The following is a 21455-nucleotide window of genomic DNA, read 5'->3' as shown; positions in this document are numbered from 1 at the left end:
TCCTTGCTCCCTCAAGCCATTTCAGAGCTGCTTGAGATTCTGGACCTGCTCTCCTGGGAGACCTCTATTATGTGAGTCATAAGACTTTTCCTAACTTCTGTGTGTGTGTGTGGAGAAAGGCACACACCAGCATCAGTCTCTACATGGGAACCACAGCACTTGCCAGTGAGCAGTCATATTTTGAAAGGAAGCTCTTTCTCTGAGTGGTAGGTTTCAACAGTGGGCTCAAAGTATTCAGTGAACCATGTTATAAACAGATGTCCTGTCATCCAGGTTTTGTTGTTCCATTTGAGCATTGACTTTAACTTAAAGTCACCAGATGCATCACACCTAACAAGAGAGTAAGCCTGTAGAAAGGCCCGGGGTGGGGGTGGGGTGGATTGGAGGGGGAGGGGAGAGAACAGGATCAGTTAGAGGAACCAGAGGTCAGAGTGTGAGACAGGAGTTGGAGAAGGGGCCAGAGCAGTCCGTAACAGCACAGCAGCCAGGTCAAGGCCCTGTGCACCAAGTCTGGGAGTCAGGACCTTCTCCTAATTGCAGTCAGTGGGGGAGCCCCACTTCTGGTTGGATCCCTGGGGGACAAGAAGGCAGTGTCTTACCACGTCTGTCTGTCCACAGTTCCCAGACCCTGGCCAGGGAGCACGAAGCACTGATGCAGAAGTACCTGCACCTGCTGCACATCGTGGAGACGGAGAAGACAGTGGCCAAGCAGCTACAGCAGCAGATCGAGGATGGGGAGATCAATATCAAGCGGCTGAAGGCAGAGGTGACTGCTGGCTAGGGGTGCAGATGAGGCTGGCCAGGGGGCCCAAGGCACAGGCCCAACACCTCACATTCCGGGCTCCTGCAGGATCGGGGGGCACATGACAGGCAGGGAGCCAGCTTCCAGTCACAGCTAGGCCAGCCTCCAAACTTAAAGTTAGTGATGCTGGCAGAGTGGGAAGGGCCTTAGTCAGATCTGAGTTCAGATCCTACCTCTGCCACTTGACAGTTGCAACCTGGAGTACGTCCCCCCATCCTCTGTCCCTGCATTCCTTCATCTATAAAACAGCCTTTCTCTACTTGCCTGACAAGAGTGTGAGGATTGAGTGAGGTTATTTATGGGCGAGTTTTTAATTACTCTGCTGATGACCACATTGACTAAGCATTCCCACATTATCAGCTGAAGTGTCCGAGGACACAGGGTCCTGGTAGGTCATCATAGTGTGGGCTCCTGGCTCAGTTCCAAGCAGTCGTTCCCTCTGACTGTTGTAAGAGCTCCTACAGGGGCTCACTGGACATCAGTCTGGAGGCCACACTGTTGCTAGGTTAAGCCTTCCAAAACTTCACTACTCAAAATGTGGTCCATGAAGCAAGAGCATGTTAGAAATGCAGAATCTCAGGCCCTGCCCAGACCTCCAGAATCAGAATCTGCACTTTCACAACATCCCAGTTGATTGCCATTTACATTAAAGCTTGAGAGGCGCTGGCTCTCTGTCCCTTAGACGCCCCTCACCAGCTGTCTACCCCAGCGCCGAATGATGTGATTGCCTCTCCCCCCTCATCTCACCATGCTCACCAGATGCTCAGAGCCATTTGGCCATGTCACACGAGGACCGTGGACGCTGAGCTGAGGACGGGAAAATGGAAACATAGATTCTAACCAGGTTCAGCTGCATGATTTGTAGGGCCTGAGGCAAGGGAAAAATGCAAGGCCCTAGGGAAGTCGACCTCCCCTTCTCACATCCCACCAACCCACCCATGGCAGACAGGCGACCCCCCAATATCAACCTCCAACCTCCTCTAACCTCTGTGCCATGATACACTTGGTACCTAGATGACGGGTGGGCAAGAGGCCCATGCTGAGTCACCCACCTAGTGCCCAGGTATTGTCTCCTCCCCCTGCTCTGAGACAGCATTGGGTGTGCACTGCACCCACCCTTTCTGCACCTACCCCGAGGCCCCTGCAGAGGGTGGAGGGTGACTCACGGTGGGATGTGTGTCTTCCTGGCTGACTCAACCCATTTACTCCCAGACAGAGGGTAGAGGAGGTCATGGGTTCTGGGGTGCCAGCATGTGGGGAGCGAGCAGCTGAGAAACAATCCCAGGGAGGCAGCAGGAGGCAGGAACACATGAGGGCTGAGTCCCACTCCCCTGGGGCGTGCTCAATTGTTCCATCAGATGTTACTCCTGAAACACAAATTCAAAGAGAAATGGTTAAGAATTTCAAGGTGGCAACCACAGAACTTGAAGCCCCAAGCATGGGGCCTTCTGAGCATAGGACCCCATCACACGCCCTTGAAGCCAGCTCTGCCTGGAATGTTCAAAGATCTGAAATTGCCAATTCCATCTTATGGTGCCGCTGCCAAGCTCTGAACTATGGTCACATTAGCTTGGAACTTGAGTTTGAACAAAAGTTTCAGATTCCACACACCTCTTCTACCCTGCACCAGGCTCTGTCAGACATGCTTCCTTAGTCAGTCCCCACAACCATCCTCATAGGATCGAACGAGGAAGCAGGCTCAGAGAACTCAAGTCACCTGCCCAAGCTCACACAGCTGGGAGGTGGCAGAGGCAGGACTAGAACCCAGGTCTGCGTGTCTACTTGCCAGTCTTCCCACTCTACTCGTAGCCTCTTCCCACATGGCTCCTGGGATGGGGGCTTGTCCCGTGTCTAAACCATCTGGTTCATTCTGAGATCTAGCCTAGCCCTACACATATCCCTGAAACCAAGCTGAGTCCTTGCTAGGGACCAGGGAATAGGTCTAGGGACCAGTATCAAGTTAGTGGCATCATGATCAAGGGTGTTATTCACTCACTCACTTGTTCACTAACTGCCTAAGATCAGCTGACCACTGCCTAATCCTGTTCCCCAGGCTCCTCTTCCCTCAACACTCGGGGCTCCAGCCAGTGATCCCTGGTCATGAGCTGAGCACCTCTTGGCCTTTGCACATGCTGGGGCTTCTGTTTGGAGTGCCTCTGCCATCCCTAGGCTTCTCTGCCTGGTAGAATCCTACCAAGCTCGAATGCCTCCTCCTGGGGACTCTCATCCCAGAATGTGCTCCATGCCTCCTGCTCCAACGGCTTTCCCACTGTAAGCATGCCACATCAAAGCCAGCTCCTTGGGTTTCTGTACCCCACCAGGCATGGTGGGACCTCCATGAAGGCAGAGTCATTTATCACTCTGTCCCTTCTGCCTCTCACATAGTGGGTACTCTGTAGGGGCTTGATGAATGAATGGACATCAGGCTCTGTGGTAGACAGTAAAGAGATGGAAGTTCCTACCCTTAAGATCTGATTGTGGTAGAGTGTGCTTGGTGACATATTAGAGCTTGAGGAGTGAATCCAGGTAGATAATGAGTCATTTTATGGCCAAAGAGGGTATGGGTTCATGTCGCATATGGCCTTGAAAGATTTTGGGGGTTGGTAGGCCAAAGAAGGGGTGGGTGCAAAGGTCAGGGCCCTCTCTGGTGCTGGGGAGCACAAAACTGGTCAGTTTTGACTGAAAGTGTGTGTGTGCTTGTGTGTGTGTTTGTCAGTGTGGCAGCAGAGGCCTGTTTGGTAGGAATTTGGAGCAATGTTTCCAACTGAGTGCATTACTCTCCAGGGCAAATAAATTTTTTAAAGAAGACTTTGAAAGATCAGCTTGGTAAAGCTTTCTGGCTGTAGTCTCTCTCTCCCTCCCTCCTTCCCTCCTTTTCTCTCTTTGTCTCTCTGTCTCTCTCTCTCACACACACACACAGACATATCCTGCCGGGCAGAGGGCACCTGTGTGCTCTGGAGGGGCTCCAGGATGGTGAAACAGAGCCCATTTCCCAGGAAGTAGGCCATCAGGTAGGCAGGAGGCGCTGACGAGCCAAATAAGTGAGGAGTGACGCCCATGACAAAGACAGAGGGTCTTAGAACGTCAGAGCTGGGAGGGATCTGAGAACTCTGAGGTCCACAGAAGAGGAAGGGACTTATGCAAAGTCACTCTAAGGTCACTTCCAGCGCTGGAATCCAGGCTTAACCTTGGGTCTCCTGGTGTAGATCCTTGGCCTGTGGCTGACCCACAACTTATTCCTTCCTTGCTGGGGAGACGGGCCAGATAAAAGGTGCATGTTCGGGAACCACTGCGTCACCTGGATGGCTTCAAGCTCTCTTGGGCCACATTTCCTCTGATAGCCAGAAAAATTCCTCAGGCACCATCCCACATATTCCTGAGGATTTTCTAGGGTCTTCCATTTTCCTGGCCACATCTGACTTCCAATTCTGCTCTCCTGACTTCTTGTATCACTTCTCACAATGGCTGTCTTCACTCAGTCTTGACTGCTCCTTACCCCCGTGTGGTCACTCCATGTGTCCGTCAGGTGGAGCTAGATTCTACTGCAATTACAAACAACCCCCAAGTCTCAGTGTCTTAAAACAACAAAGATTGCTTTCTCTCTCACACTGTGTTCATTGTGGGTTCTGCTCCACAACATTCTCAGAGACAGGGACACAGGCTGACGGGGCTCCACCATCAGGAAATTCACTAGTCCCATGGCAGGGGAAGCAATGTGGCAAATGGTGCCTGACAGCTCTGCTCACATTTCATTGGACAAAGCGAGTCACATGACCACACCCGACTTCAGGGTCCTGGGCAGTACAGTCCTGCCCTGTCCCAGGAGGAGAACCAGAGTATCCACGAAAGCCCTAATGACATCCGACTGACTCCTCCTTCAGTCCCCAAGACCCCGACACTGGCAAGTATGGACCAGACTCTCTGAAAGGCTTAGATACAGTAGAGGGGGTTTCCAGTACTGAAACAGAAAATGGCTTACAGGTGAATAGAAGACATCCTTGCCCTCCTGTCACTCAGCCTTTCCTGCTACAGGGATTTCTTGCTGACCTCCTCTCCTGACACTGACCTCTCTCCACATGCTTCCAACTGCCATTTTGTTGGTGGTGGGAGTGTTCATAATCCCTTTATCTGTCAAAACCCTCGCCCCCGTCCAGTGATGTACCAGAGCTGGCTCATATCAACTTGCAAGTTGGTTGTGAAATTTTCAAGAATCTTGCAAGCTTGTTATTCACCCTTTGGTAGATTAAAATGGGCCAAGGTAAGAATGTTTACACCATGGAAATCGGCCAGTGCTACCAGTCAGAGTTTTTCTTTCAGAGAGCTGGTCGTTAATCCTTTACCAATATACCCTTGTCTACACCTTTTTTGAGGACCAGCTAAATACTTTGCTGGGCCCAGTGCAAAATGAAAATGCAGGGCTCTTAAGAATTTCAAGGCAGCAACAGCAGAGCCTTAAACCAGGCATTAGGCCCTTCTAAGCAGGCTGTGCACAGGTCACACATCGAGGACACTGGCCCTGTCTCTACTCCTTCTATACTCTCCACCCCCAGAGCCCGCACCCACAGCCATCTCTCCCTAGAGGTAACAGGAGATCACACCCAAACAAAAGTCTGCACAAAATTTATTATCGAAACTATCCAGCTCTGCTCAGTCTCTTCTCTTCCATCTAAACAGCCCTCTTGGGCCCCATCTTTGGTAATCAAAAAGCTCCAAGGACCATCTAAAGCAACGGGACCATCCTCCTCTAGGAAGAATCCTCCGCTTCTCTAGAATCCTCAGTTTGCCACCATTTCATTGTTTTAATAGCTATTTTTCTCCCATTTATGATTGGAAGTAAGTTGGGATGGCTTAGGCAGCCCTAAAGGGCAGGGTAGGAGTTTAGAGACGGTTGTGGTATTTTCCTGGCTTGGGAGCACTCAGAATCCTGGAAGGCTGACTCTGCAATAAACTGCAGCGATCTTAATTCATGGTTTAAGGTAAAACTGTAGCCGTGGAATCAGGGTTGCAAACCAACTTTGACATAGAGAGGGCCGCCTTGACCCCTTCTGAGGCAGCCCCTCTGCAGGGCCCACTCTATGCCTTGAGTCCTGTTTCCCATGTTCCTCCTGCCATCCACACCCCTGCTGCCCTGCACTCAACACCCTGTCATACTCTGCATCTTTGTTCACACCATCCCCTCTGCTCCAATTCCTTCCATCCTATAGCACACCTATTGGGCACCTTTTTTTTTTTTTTGTGAGGAAGATCAGCCCTGAGCTAACATCCATGCCAATCCTCCTCTTTTTGCTGAGGAACACTGGCCCTGGGCTAACATCTGTGCCCATCTTCCTCCACTTTATATGGGACGCCGCCACAGCGTGGCCCGACAAGCGGTGCGTCGGTGCAGACCCGGGATCCAAACCTGGGCCGCCAGCAGCGGAGTGTGTGCACTTAACTTCTACACCACGGGGCCAGCCCAGTTGGGCTCCTTTTTTGTCCTGCAAAACCTCTGGGTAGCGCTTGTGGCTTCCATGGTGAGACCCTCCCACTGCAGTAGGGGCACACCTCTGTTCTGGCCTCACCTTGTTGGAGTATAAGTTACCTCTGTGGGTATCTGACACCCTTCTTAGGCTGGAAGCTCCTCCAGGGAAGGGATCTGACATCCACCTCCGGCTGTGTCTCACCCATGCCCAGCATGGTGCCCACCACAGAGACTCCATCAGGACATGCTGACAGGATTGGCGCAAAGGGAGACAGAGATGGGCATCTCTTAGGCTTGTAAGAGGCCAGAGGGGATGGAGAATGAAGGAGAGAGAACTGAGTTGTGTGGCAGCTGTTGGAAAAGCGAGAAGTACAGAGATGTTTAGCAAAACCTTGACTGCTAATAAACAAGAGAAAACCCTGGACTAATTCCCCCATCAATGACTGCACTGACTAAATGCATTCTGGATTAAAGACACTGTCTCCAGACAGGGGACTGGGGTGTGGCAGGAGCCAATGAGCAGTGCTGCTAATGGGTGTGGCAAATGAGGATTTGCCTCTGATGGGCCAAGAAGGCCAGACTGTTGGATGGCAAGTGGGCAGGGCTCAGCTGAGATGCCAGGCATTGAGCCAGGTTGGGTAGCCAGAGCTGGACTCTAGCAGGCGAGTTGGGGTGTAAGCCCGAGTCCCAACTCTCCATCGCCATCGTTGACAAGGGTCAACTGAGCTAGCCTTGGACGTCAGCCAAGCCAACCCGGATCCAAAGCAAATGCATCCCCAGAAGGGACCTGCAGGGTAAGAGAAAGGCAGCCTCTGCGAGCCCAGCAGGGCTGGGGCTCTTGCCTCCATCCTGACACTGGTTCATAGCAGGGATGGGCTGTGGCCCAAGGCTTCTGCAGGGTCCCCAGGCTCACAGCTCTCCAGAGCTTTGCCCACCTGGCCCGATCTTTAAATCCGACTCCCAGACTACTGGTGTTGCCTGTGCAGGGAGCAGAGCGCCTGACCTGACTGCGTCTGGTTTTTGCTCTGGTCCCTGTGGAGTAGATGTCCTGTAGATGTCTCTGAGAAGAGCGCCATCAGTTTTACATACAGACTACTTTTACCCACACACCCACACACACACACACACACCACCATCCTAAAGAGAAAAGGATACCACGTCCAAATCCCAGAACTGGCAAAGAGAGCAGACTGGCATGGGGGTGATGACATCAGGGCAGTGAGGGTGCTGACTGGGCATCCACGTGTCTCTGAGCTCTGCACAAGCCTGTGTGTGTAAGTCTCTTAGCTCTTTAGAGGTCAGATCCAAGAACAGCCATTATTTCATGTGCCAAGGTTCTCAGAGAATCGAAAAAATAGAAAAGCCTGCATCGGCCCTGAATATTTCTCCATTAGATATTTTCAGCCGCTCTTCAAGCACAGGCCGGGGTAGTTTTAGCAACCCGGAAGTGGACAGAGGGTAACTGTCCCATTTTGCTTTTAAAGTGCTCCATTCGCTCAATTGTCAGAGCCCATGCATCCTGCGGTTCAGCAAGTGGCCTTGAGGGGACAAAGCCACATGCCCTGAAAAGGGAGCAGAGCTGGCTCTGTGGCACATTTGTGATTTCCTGAGCTACTATCTTTGGATGTGTGCCACTTAGCTCAGAGGTGTCTCTGCGCCCACTCAGCACTTTCCACCCCCTGCTCTTGTTGTACTGCGCGAGTGAGACCCCAGGTGGGGGTTTGCCCTCAGGGCACAAACTGCTGTGAGAAGGCACAGTCCCCTGTGACAGCTCCCCTTGGAGGACAACACTAGGGGCCTCCAACAGCCAAAGTGCTGGGTCATCACAGAGAGATGGAACAGAGAGCACACATGGAGAATGGGACCAGGAAGGGGCATCTGATGTGGCAGAGAAAGACAGAGACCACTGCAGGGAGATGGGGACAGGCTCCTAGGCTGGGGCTACCCTGACTCCTGGAGGGGTTCACTCTTTCTCTCTGGGCTTGTTTTCCTGTCCACAAATGGAGTGCATGACAGGGTCCCTTTGGCTTCCCCTCTGTCATTCAGCTGAAACCCCAGACACATTGGGGAGGTTCCCAGGTCTCCAGGGAGGTAGGAGCTGGGAGTGATGAGCAGGGGCAGAGGAGGAACAGTTGGGAGGGGAGGGGGCTGCAGGAAGTAGAAGAAGTCTCTCTGGCATCCTTACAGCTCATCCTGGGAGAGGAGACTCGGGCTGTGTTCTGGAGCTGGCTGGCTGGGGAGTACGGGCGGGGAAGAGGGTGCTGGGAGGGGAGCCATGGCAAATGTGGCTGCCAGGGTTGCTCAGGGGCCCCTTACCCAGCCTGGTGCTAAACTGACAATGAGAAGGCATGTTCCCCAGGTCTCTTTAGGTGGTGACAGAGCAGGTGCTTGGGAGAATCCAGGTGTTTTTGCTTTTCTAAGTTTCCCCCCAAAAGGGAGTGGTGGAGAGCTAGCATTTACTGAGCACCTTCTCTGCACCAGGCCCTGTTTTGAGAGGTTCAGGGGATTCGATTGGAGATGTAAAAGAAACTTGCCACTCCAAACAAATGGACTGAAGGTATATTTTATTATACAGAAGAGAGTAAAGGTGATAGTCCGCAAACAGATCCGAATAGGTCAAATAATAAGAGGGAAAAACACTAGCTCAATTGGAAAGGGAAACATCGACATCGACTGAAGGGAAATGACACAAATCAATCAGAAATTCAGACACCAGGTTGACTGAAAAGAGTACACATCAGATTGGTTACTCACAACATCCACTCCCCACTGCTGGGAGAGTGCCTTCAATTGACATGGCTGGGCGGGAATCCAATCATCAAAAGTCCTGGGCCAGGTGTCCCCTTCACAGGTGAGACTCTCACCAGGCCTCAGTCTCCAGCGGTTTATATAGCGTCAGTAGTTTTCAGAGTAAACAGTTACAGAGTTTACAGAGCAAGCATTCAGTGTTCCCATGCACAAATGGTTATCAGTGGCATATGTGCACTGAGCCTCCTCGTTATTGTCCCAGCCTGGCAGTTGTGCATGTGCATTGTTTTCCCTGGTTATGGTCCCAGCCCAGCACAGATGGCCAGTCTGTCCCAGGCTACAATGCCCAAAGGACCTTGAGATGTTACAAATTGCAACTATCTCCGTGGGAGAAAGGCCAGTTCCCACCACACAGAAAGCAGCTTTATATTTCTTTGTGTGCTGGTGGCTGTAGGTCAATGGAACGGCCAAACATGGCTGCACTCATGTCAAGACAGGCCCTCAAATTGTCCCATTACTTGCAGGAGTGACCTCATTTCACCTTCATATTTTACAGAAAAGAGGTTTTCTGAGGTTCAGACATGTTAGGCATCTTGCTAGAGGTCACACAGCTGAGAAGCAGCTGCAGAAGAAGAAGCAGCATAGGGCAGATTTGAGCCTGCTCTGTGTGGGTCTCAAGCCCTAGCTCTTTTCACATCATCAGTGGCATTTCCTCTGAATTCTCCAGAGCCCTGAGTTCCTCTAAGATCCCTCAGGGTCACCCCAGCAGGTGGGCACTGAGGGTGCCAGGAAGGCTGGCAGTGAGAGCAGCTCCTGTCCTCTGCCAGCTTCTGGGGTGTGTGACCATGTTTAGAAAAGCTTGTGTTTGGTTTAGTGCTCTGCTGTCACCATCTTGAAATTTTGTCATTTTTTAAAAAGGGGTCCTGCTTATTTGCTCTGCACTGGACCCCACAAATTACATAGTGTATCCCGCTGATGAGGTTTTCACATAAGGTGTCACATGAGAAAGACATTTGCTGCTAGAGTCCCACGGGTGGTGGCAACCTCTGCCCTCTCCCTGGGCCCCTAAGCTCTGCTGGACTTGGGGGCGGGGAACCCTTGGAGGGGCAGGAACTCCATGGCCGGAGCTTACCCTGTGCCTCCTCTGTCAGTGAGGCCATCGTGTGTTTGCACCAGGTCTCTACCAAGGCCTGAAGGCCTGCATCTCCAGCTGGCCCACTGGGGCCTGGGTGAGCAGGAAGCCCTGGCAGAGGTCCCCAGCCCCACCTGCACCCAAATCCACCTGAGAAGTCCCTCTCCAGGGTCCACTCCTCCAGGCTGGCGGCACTTCCATCCTCCCGGGGTGTAACAGCGGCCCCTTAAAAACACACAGAATCCCTCAGAGGGAGCAGAAGAGGAAAGACAAGTTGGCAAGCTGTTTTTCTAGGACGAAGCGAGGTATTTTTAGTTTCTTATCTACTTTTCCCCTTTTAAAAATTATATATATGAACCCATTTGAGAAAATTTGACAATCTAGGAAAGCAGAAAATGTTAAAAGCTATAACAGCCATAGTTCTGCTTCCCAAAGAAAACCACTGTAAAGACTTTGGTGTGTTTTCTTCAAAATTTTTTCTGTGCACAGGTCTTGGGGTTTTTACCCCCATTTTATTTACATAATGTCACAGGGGCCGGCCCGGTGGTGCAAGTGGTTAAGTGCATGCACTCTGCTGCGGTGGCCCGGGGTTCGCTGGTTCGGATCACGGGTGCGCACCGACTCACCGCTTGTCAAGCCATGCTGTGGCGGCATCCCATATAAAGTGGAGGAAGATGGGCATGGATGTTACCCCAGGGCCAGTCTTCCTCAGCAAAAAAAGAAAAAAAAAGAGGAGGATTGGCAGATGATAGCTCAGGGCTGATCTTCCTCACAAAAAAACAATAATAATAATAATGTCACACATGAATATTGAATTTGAATCTTGATGTGTTTTTTTTTACTTAACATTATAGCACAAATGTTTTCTCATGCTGAAAGTATGCTTTTTGATGGCTGTATGATGCTCCAGTACCTGTGAGCATGCCCTCATCCATGCAGCCATCTCCCATCATTGGCTCTTAAAGTTGTTGCAACTTGTTGCTACTACAAACACTCATCTCTGCATCTGAAATGTTCATATGGGAGAGCATCTCCTTGGGACAGGTTTCCAAAAGTAGAATGACTGAAATAAAAGGTAGAAGCACAGTCAAGGCTCCCACTCCGTCCACCCTGCGTCACTGCTCTCCGAGCTGGCTGTACCGCCATGACGGCCCCAAGGGCTCCACAGCAGGACCCCTGCATTGCGCCTCTCCCATACTGAGTGTGACATTTTGTTGTTCACTTCCCTAAGTCAGAGAGCCCCGCTTTTCTCCAAGGTCACAATGAGAAGAGGCCCTAGAAGGACGAGGTCTGCACTTCCTGTAGTTGCGTGGTTGAAGGTGCTGTCCCTTGGGTAGTGGAATGCCCTGCATAAGCTCCCACTTAGAGTTCATCGCAAAGAAAGCACATTTTTCTTTTTTAATGGAGTTTGTAAGCAGAGGTTTCAGTGGGTCCATCCCTGCCAATCAAATACTGAAGGACAGGTTTGGGGAGATTGGCTGGTGTTTCAGGGGCTGGAAGGCAGGGTGTTGTGTATCCAGGAGATTGGGACAGAGCGGGCCAGCAGCAGACCCAAGTTGCTGAACCAGGGGAGGCATGGAAGGACAGGGACACATGGATAAAGGGACAGACAGCTGATGGGACGTGACTCGGGAGGACATGTCATATGGGGGAAGCCCTGGAATGGGGGACTCAGGAGACCTGGTTCCAGGCCAGCTATTGACTCACCTTATGACCACGGATGGGTCACTTCTGTCACTGGTGGGGCACTCTGGGAGGGAGGCCTCTTGGGAGAGCCAGGGCCAAGGGGGATGTGGAGCTGCAATTCAGTTACCACAGAGGCCTCAGCCGAACCCCCAAAGCTCCGGAGCTGAGTGGCCCTTCAGACCCTCAGGCGGCGAGGCACACCACAGCACCCACAACAGCCCTCTCTGACCTTCCAATACACAGGTGTTGGACTAGACACGGCCACATCTCTATAAAGATCTGTGACTCTGATGCAGTCCCGATGCCTGGGGCCACCTATCTGGCCCTGGATAGGGCAGTGGTGCCAGAGTCATCCACAAAGGCAAGGGTGTCTCTGGGTGGGAGCTCTGAACCTGGACCTGACCTCCGTGGGTGGGGCTGGGTGACCGAGGGCTTGTGGGGCATCTCCCGAGCAGGTCCGTTGGCCATCCTGCTGCTGATGGTCAATTTCTATCAGGAGTTGGTCTCCAGCCACCAGTACAGCCTGCAGATCCTGGCCCACTGCAAGCAGAACAGCGACGTGACTTTGACAAGCTGCTGAAGCACTATGAGGCCAAACTGACTGCAAGGAGAGGGTGCTGGAGGCCTTCCTCACTGACCCCATGTTCCAGCTGGCACCTAGCCCTGTCCTTGAGGGCGCATGCCTGGGGAGCCTACTGGGGACCAGGGCAGTGAGGGCCCTAGCTGGGAGGAAGCCACACCTGGGGGCACCAGGGGGCCATGGCCGGGACAGCCCAGGCCCTAACAGGCCCCAGCTCTGGGCTGCCTGGAGAATGGGGTTAGAGCCAGACCCTGACCCAGCGGATGGCAGGCCTGTCCAGCTCCACAGAGCAGGCAGTGTGGGAAGGTGAGGGGGAGCTCCTGGTCCTGAGCCCACTTCCAGGCCCTTCCTCCTGCTAGCTTAGAGCCTCAAGCTTTGGGCTCTTGGCCCAGACAAGACCCTGGAAGAGGCTCCACGTTAGAGTCTGAGATCAAAAGTGCTGTGGGTGTCTATCCTCAGCCCTGCTGGTGGGAGTGCTGGGAGCTGAGAGAACCATTCTCTGTCTCCTTTGTCTCTCTCTCCCTCGCTACGTTGCTGCTCTGTCTCTGACTTGCTTCATCACTGTCTCTCTCCTTGCCTCTGTCTCCCTGTCCCTCTGTCCTTCCCCATCCTTGCCTCTGTCCCTGACCCCTGCCTCTCCCTGCTGCAGATTCCCAACACATTCTGACACTGCACGAGCTCCTGGCCCACTTTTCATCAGCACATCGAGCCAACAGCCTGGACGACGCCAGGGCTAAATTGGGGGGGCTGTCTGGGTGAGCCCGGCTCCCAGGTGCCCCCACCAATGGACAAGCCAGGACTGAGGATGCTCCCCAGTGGGAGTTTGCTGAGCCCCAGATGGTAAAATCTCTTGTTCAGGTTAGGATCCCAAGGGGTGGTGGTTGGGGGACCCCCAGCCTGCCCCACCTGGAAGCAGGGCCCCTGGAGCAATCTGAGGAGTTCACAGCTCAAGCCCAGGGGAAAGTTGGTGGGATGGTGTGGGTGGTGTGCTGTCCCTGGCACAGATGGGTTTCGAGGAAGGGCCCTGAGCACTCACGTGGGCCCATCTGCCAGGACGGGGATCCGCCCAGTGACTCGCAGGCACTCTGCCAACTTCCCCTGTTCTCCAGTGTCAGTGTGTCACAACGTGTGGTATAGGAGCCCCAGAGGGGAGCCTGGGTGATGGGCCTTCATGTACCCAAGGCTGCAGTCAACAGCAGGCAGTGTCATGGGTGGACAAGCCAATGACTTGTCCAGTGTCAGAGGCCCCAGCCCTCTGGTCAAGGCCCCTCTGCTGCCCCTCTTTCTGTTCCCAAAGCCCAGAGGGAACCTTCCTCTGCCAGGGCAGAAATAGAGGGACCAGGGAAGAGGCCACTACAACAGCCCAGGCAGCAGTTGACGGTGGCCTGCACCAGGTGGTGGCACTGGAGGTGAGGAGGAGGTTCAGATTCTGGGTGTGTTTTGAAGATGGAACTAACAGGAGTTTCTGATGCATTAGATGTGAGGTGAGAGAAGATGGGACTCAAGGGTGATTCCAGAGTTTTTGGCTGAGCATGCAGAAGGTTGGAGTTACTGCTAACCGAGATGGAAAAACTGGCAGGATGGGTAGGTGTGGAGGGGAAGTCTTTCTTGCTTCACTGGAGCTTGACTGGGGGCATGTTGAACTTGAGATGGACAACAGTGGTGGAGGGGACAAGAAGGGAGGAGGGCGTTTGAGTCTGGAGTGTAAGGGAGCGAGCCATTCGGGAGCCATCAGCTCGGAGATGGTATTTAAAGTCATAAGACTGGTGAGATCACCAGAGGAGTGAGTTTAGGCAGGATCGAGATGTGTACCAAGAGCTGAGCCCTGGGGTCTCCACTTTGTGCAAGCCAAGAGATGATGAGCAACCTTGTAGTCAGTGATGGGCTGCCAGAAGCTGCAAAGGAGGGTCGGTCTGCAGCGTGTAGGGTCTAGTCCCCAGACCTGCCAACCACTCAGTGCCCTAAATGGCTTCCTGAGTCCAGCAAAAGGCAGCCAGTAAGGCCACGTCTCCCAGCTGGGCAGAGGGAGGACCAGGCTGGAGCAGGACAGGGCACTTGCCCCAGAGTGGAGGTTCATTCAGGGAGCAGATGTAATCAGAGTGTGATTGCAGACTAACAAAAAGCATTGTGGGGTGGGGACCCCAGTCCTCTCCTGCCCCAAGGAGCCAAATCCTGTACACTTCCCCAAGGAGAAGACTTGGGGCTCCAACGAGGCTCCTTGTCCCTGCGGGATGCCCTATCCCGGTGTGGGCAGTGGTGAGGAAGCTACATGGGTGCCAAGACGTTTGTCCCAAGACCCTGATCCCCTTTCCCGAAGCCTACTCGTCTTTTGTCCCACCTGATCACCTGCACCTGGCCTGAACACAGCCCTAGTGACACAGATGAGGGTTTTCCTGTCGCCCTGACAGCAGCCCTTTCATCCTCCTCTCTCCCTCCCTTGGGGGACTGAGGAAAGCTCCCAGCCGGGCAGGAAGCCAGCAGATAACAAATCCTCCCTGGCTCTGCTCAGAAACACTCCTCCCCTGGGGCTGACTCTCTCCTACCTCTGGCCTTTGTCCCGCTTTTTCTCCTGAACCTCATCTCTTGGGCTCACTGTAACCCAGGTCGTCAATTCCAGCTCCCCCGGCAGACTGCAGCCCTGGGCACTCCTCCCCAGCTGCGGTGACAGTGTGGCTCTCAACACAAACCCCAGCAGGGGCTGGCAGCAGTCCTGAGCAGCTGCATCTGGCACTTGTCTAACAGTGAAACTAGTGTTGCTACTGTGGGATCGCCCCCTTGTTTGTAGCAAATACAGCCCTCCTCAGCAAAATCCCCACCCTCGTCAAAAGAAATGGTTCTGCTTACCTTTGCTAACCTGCAAAAATGAGTCCATATCCAGGGAACTAGCATATCCTTGAAAGGTGCCTCCCTGTACCCTGTCCCTTCCAGAAGAGGGCTAGGGCCTGGGCTGCTGAGAAGAGAGTTGCTGGGATGGAGGGACTGAGGCTCCTAAGAAAGAGACCCCATCTCCATGCTTCAGTCTGATAACCAGAAAACAACGATAACAGTAGTTTTATAATAACACCTTTGCAACCAGTGATACTAGAAACAGTGATCACTGCCCTTTACTCAAGCACCTGCCATATGCTGGGCCTGAGGTCAGCACGTGAAATGCATTCTCTTCCATCCTCATCCGACCTTCTACAGATGAGCAAACTGAGGGTCAGAAGGGCCCAGTCATTTGCTCATCACGCTGAGTTCGTTAATCACCGATCCAGCTCGACCAGTGTCATCTCTCACTGCTGGGAGAGTTAAGTTGGACAGTGTCTACTAGAGAACTTCGTTAAGCCACGCATATTAACCAGCCCTCTTGGTGATCTGGTCGTGGTTGTAGAATTTGAGGCATCAGTAGACAAATAAGGGGTTTTGTACTTTTCTTGGAGTAGGTGGAGTACTTTTTCCAGACGCTCCTCCCGCCAAAATTACTAACTTCCTAAGACTCCTGAAAACCCATCAAGGCTCTTAGCAAAGTTGGCAACTCAAACACCTCTTTTCCCAGCAATGCTAGTTTTAAAAAGCAGTTAAATGGCGCCACCTTCTGGAGGAGGGGTGTTGCGGCAGTCAGAAGATGACAAATAAGAGTGTTGTCATTATTCTCAGATTGAGGGGCAAGGTGTGTCTTGCTCCCCCCAAGACGTGCTGGAGCCTACTGGAGTCAGTCTTTCTGTGAGCCAGTGGGATTGCCAGGTGTTCCAAAACTAAGCCATTCCAGGGCCTGAACATTAAGGAAGCAACTGTATAAAGTGCATTGGGGGAGGGATGGAGACAGTAAGTGCAAAGGCCCTGAGGCAGGATGGGTGGGTGGAGTTCTATGGATGGAGATAAGGCCAGTAGTGGTGTGGGGGGCAGAATAGTGAAGAAAGGTTCTTTCCTCTACTCCGGTCCTCCTCCTAGTTTTTCCATCTCTGTTCCACGAGGTTTAGACTTTTAAATCAGACCTGTTTTCTAGCTATTAATCTCCATTTCCTTCACTCTGAAATAAGAACACCTTTCTCTTTGGCCTGTCAGAAGGATGATGTGAGCTTATGCCCATAGAGTGCCCAGCACGGTGGTCATTCAATATGCATTCTCTCTCCCCCTTTGTGACCACAGGCTCCACCTGAGAATCCTGGGTGCCAGGCCTTCTTCCTAGGTCTGGCCAGAGGCCCAGCATTCCCTTCTCCCTGAGAGACGGGGGCAGCCTGTCTCTGACTTATTTTCTGTCCCCACAGGATAATGCACAATGAAGTAAATGAGACAGAGAGCATCCAGGAAAACATAGCCATGGAGGGCATGATGGTCGAAGGCTGTGAGACCCTCCTGGACACCAGCCAGACTTTTGTGAGATGGGGCATGGCACCCTGCCTCCCCCCAACATCAAGGTAGGCCCCAGCAGTGGTGGCATTCGGGGACACCACCAGTTGGTTTGGCTCCCATGTGCCAAAATCTGCCAGCGTGATTGCGGAGTATTCCGGGGCTGCTGGAGGAATGTGACAGCTGTATGTAGATGTCGGTATCTGCACACATGGATGCAGATATTACTGGTTTTCACAGTGCCCTTCTCTCCAGATGTACACATGATTCTTCCCAGATGCCCTTGATGTGTCTGTGGATGTCATAGTAAACACTGACATGTCCTTTTGGGGAGAGAGGAGTGGAGGATGAGGACCGATACTGATTGGCCCCATGAATCACAAGCATGTTCAGCATCTGAGGGGAAGTCATGTGGGTCAGTCCCTCTGTCCGTTGCTCATCATCCTTGGCCCCTTGCAGGAGGCTGTGATCACAGCGGTTCTCACGGGTAGGAGTTTTCCTTCACCCTCAGCCTCCACTTGCCTTGGGAGCTGTGTTTGAGAGGCACAGCCCTGTGAGGGGGCAGCTAGAGGCTGTGACTGAGGGGACTGACTTCCAACTTGGAGACGTTAGAGCTGCACGACATTTGAGGTCACCTCTTCAGATTCCACTTGCTGTGGGACCCTCAGCTTCTGCTTACATGCCCCCGAGGTGACCTCCACCTCAGATGGGCCTCCTGAGTTCCTTCTATCCAGCCCTGGAACACTCTGAGCAGATGAAAAGCTCAAAGGCTGTGCAGCTGCCTTTGGCCCCTGCTGCCCTTAGCAAGGGTATCGTCGACTTGAAGTTTTGTCCTGAACCCCTGTGTGTGGCCCCCTGTGCCCTTTCCCTAGGCCGACCCTGTGACCTGCTGAGTGCAGGGCCATCCTCCCTGTGTCCGGCCCCCTGTGCCCTTTCCCTACGCTAACCCTGTGACCGCTGAGCGCAGGGCCATCATCCCTGTGTCCTGGCTCCCCCTGAGCTGCATTGGGCCTAAGCTGGAAGTGACCAAAGAATGACCTCTCCTGGGGTGGGCAGTGTCACCACAGTCTAGGAATCTGCTCCATTGCCCTGAGCCTAAGCATTTCCTCCCCTCCTGATGGGCTGGGCTGGATGTGGAGAACAGACAAGGGAGCCCAGCAGGGTTCCAGGCAGTGATGGACATGGGCAGAAGGCAGAGTGGTGGCTCAGAGCAGGCCTGGGGAGATGGAGCGTCAGGGAGGGCTTTCCGAGGAGGCATCACTGGAGTCGAGTCTTGAAGGGTAAGTAGGAGTGCACAGGGTGGATGGGGTGAAGGAAGGGCCTTCCAAGCCAAGGAGCAGCACTCAGGAGCCACAGGTAACTTGCCCTGGAACTAGAGTGGGAGCAGAGAGGGGAGGTGATGGGAAGGAGGGAGAAGAGCTGGAGCAGCCTGCTGGCGGGCCTTGAAGGCCTGAGTCCCGAGGACAGTGAGGAGCTGGCGGAGTAAGTGGGGAGAGGAGGCCTGGAGCATGTCTTAGGGGAGCTGGGTTGGCAAATGGGTTCATCACAGTCCCCTGCTCTGCCCGGGAGTGGCTTTGGAGAGCACATTGTCGAGGACTGGGGGCTCTGCAGCCCAGCACGTCGTGACTGATTGGTGATGTCTGCTGCGGCTGTGTGTGGCAACAGGTGCCCTGTGTCTCTTGCTCATCCCTCTGGGACAGAGCCAGGTCCACACTTGTTCAGCCTCCTGCTCACCCGACCCAACCCTAAAGAGGTACAGCCTTTTAGATACAGGCTACAACCTTCCTTAGAGAGGGAGTACAAACAATACCCTAGTTGGCCTAAATTCAGCTACAAATTAAGAAAGCCTTCAGGTTCAACAATATACTTATCTTAATTTCAATCACAGAAACTAACTCCTAATCTAATGCTGCATTAATCTATTAATTCATAGAAGTAGTACTGTTACTATGAGGAACAAGAATTATTTCTCCTTGCATAATCTTATATCAGAACAGATAATCACCGAAAGTTGACAATAAAATAAATTCAACCCAATAATCATTTATTACATTAATCATTAACCCAACACAGGTAGGCATTCAAGGAAAGATTTCAAAAAGTAAGAGAAATTCGGCAAACACAGCCCCCACCTCTTTACCAAAAGCATCTCCTCTGGCATTTCTGGTGTTACAGGCACTGCTTACCCAGTGACACGGTGTAAAGGCTGCAATGACTGGACCCTGCAAAGGCAGCATCATCATTTGTTGTCTAAATGAGGGCTTGTATGAACGGCCACTCGAGGGTTTTACTCTCTCTTACCTTTAATCAGTGATATTGACCTTTCCCTGAAGAGGCGGGAATGAGAAAATAAGACGAGAAGACCCTATGGAGCTTCAATTCATTAAAAAAAAAAACAAAGGTAAGCCAAATCAAGGGATAACAAAACTTAAATGGACTAACAATTTTGGTTGGGGTGACCTCAGAGAAGAAAATAACCTCTGAGTCATTAAAATCTAGACCAGCTAATCAAAATATTTTATCACTTATTGATCCAAAATGTTGATCAACAGAACAAGTTACCCTCGGGATAACAGAACAATCCTATTCTAGAGTCCATATCCTCAATAGAGTGTATGACCGCGATGTTGCATCAGGAAATCCCAGTGGTGTAGCCACTATTAGTGGCTCATTTGTTGAACGATTCAAGCCCTGGTGAATTCAAGCCCTGAATTCAATCTGAATTCAGACCAGAGTAATCCAGTCGGTTTCTATCTATTCCATATTTCTCCCAGTACGAAAGTGCAAGAGAAACAAGGCGTACTTTAAAAAATCACATTCAAACTAATAGATGATGTAATCTTAATCTAATATATATGTGTATATAGCCCTGCCTATGAACGGGGTTTGTTAGGGTGGCTGATTAATTGCATAAAATGTAAACCTTTATAGCCAGAGGTTCAATATTTCTCCCTAACAGCATGTTCATAATCAATCTTCTTTTATTAATTGTCCCCAATCTACTTTCCATAGAATTCCTTACACTAATTGAATGAAAAGTATTAGTTTATATATGACTCTGTAAAGGACCACATCATTGGCCCCATGGTCTGTGGAGACACCAGTATTTACATCAGTGTCACAAGGCCATCAGCTGGAGTTCACATTGGAAGATGTACCCAGGAAGACACCCTACAAAGGACCCACTAGCACACAACTGAACAAGTCATGTGGACTTTTGTCGATGACCTAGTATTTAAAATGGTAAGATAAAGATGCAGGACTCTAAAGTGTTCATGGAAATGCTGAATGCACAATTCAGAAACAAAGAATAATCAACAAGGTAAACCAACTACAATAGATTTATAATTGCTTACATGTACACAGTAAGAGTTTTTGCTGAACAATTAAGTATTCAGGTATTTGTCTTGATGAAAATATGAAACTTTATGTTGAATAAAAATGGGCCATTTTCCTGTATTAGTACATTACTACTCATCACTTAGCCAATTGCTATAGTTAATGGAGTTATAAACATAATTACAAAGGCATGTATCCATCTGGAAATTGTAGGGCCAAAAATAATGTTTTCAATATTATGTATTAGAATATGTATATACATAACAAGGATGAGAGAAAACTTTGATTAAAGCAGATTAAAATGTAATCTAATCTTAAAAAAATAAAAAGGGTCTCAGTCCTGGGAGATTGGGGATAGGCAGTAAAATTTCATAGAATTCTGAGACTGGAAATGGGCTATTCCCTACTTTCATTTTTTTGTTGTCATTGCCAAGAGAATTTGGCCACCAAGAACAGAGAGATGGAGGGGAAAGAGGACATGGATGGATATTGCAGACATGGGAAGGGTTCCATTTTCAGGACACCTTAGAGCTGCCGGCTGTCCATATTCATTCTTCCTTCCTTCCTTCCTTCCTTCCTTCCTTCCTTTCTTTCCTTTCTTTCTTCCTTTCTTTCTTCCTTTCTTTCTTTCTTTTTCTTTCTTTCTTTCTTTCTTCCTTTCTTCCTTTCTTTCTTCCTTTCTTTCTTTCCTTTCTTCCTTTCTTCCTTTCTTTCTTTCTTTTCTTTCTCTCTTTTCTTTCTCTTTCTTTTCTTTCTCTCTTTCTCTCTTTCTCTCTCTCTCTCTTTCTCTCTCTCTCTCTTTCTTCTTTCTTTCTTTCTTTCATCTATCTATCTATCTATCTATCTATCTATCTATCTATCTATCTATCTATCTATCTATCTATTTTTGTGAGGAAGATCAGCCCTGACCTAACATCCATGCTAATCCTCCTCTTTTTGCTGAGGAAGACCAGCTCTGAGCTAACATTTATGCCCAATCCTCCTCCTTTTTTTCCCGCAAAGCCCCAGTGGATAGTTGTATGTCATAGTTGCACATCCTTCTAGTTGCTGTATGTGGGACGCAGCCTCAGCATGGCCAGAGAAGTGGTGTGTTGGTGCGTGCCCAGGACCTGAACCCTGGCTGCTGATAGTGGAGCGTGCACGTAACCACTAAGCCAGGAGGCCGGCCCAGGTTATCCATATTCTAGATCATGTAACCACAAAGAATTTCCCCTGGGAGATGCCATCTGTAGCTCTTCCCTCCCAATTTCCACTCATTGCTTTTGGTGAGATCATCCTAAATGAGAACAGGCTGGGAGGAAAACAGAGCTGCCTGGAGGAAAGCCCATCTTGTAAATTGACCCTGCTCTGGAGCTGGCTGGGCAGAGGACAGGAG

At 51.2% G+C, this 21455-nt stretch overlaps 1 long non-coding RNA gene across 1 annotated transcript; it reads left to right on the top strand.

The window, feature by feature from the left end:
* The first annotated feature begins 612 nt into the window (after positions 1-612).
* LOC131410036 (uncharacterized) lies at positions 613-19334 on the top strand. Its single transcript, XR_009221143.1, has 3 exons — positions 613-766; positions 16660-16809; positions 19053-19334. It is a non-coding gene; the product is annotated as an uncharacterized LOC131410036 (long non-coding RNA).
* Positions 19335-21455: the final 2121 nt, after the last annotated feature.

The sequence above is a fragment of the Diceros bicornis genome, chromosome 9, assembly GCF_020826845.1.
Source record: "Diceros bicornis minor isolate mBicDic1 chromosome 9, mDicBic1.mat.cur, whole genome shotgun sequence".
Classification (NCBI taxonomy): Eukaryota; Metazoa; Chordata; class Mammalia; order Perissodactyla; family Rhinocerotidae; genus Diceros; species Diceros bicornis.
Note: the sequence above shows the minus strand (reverse complement) of the source record. Positions and strands in the feature narration are given on the sequence as shown.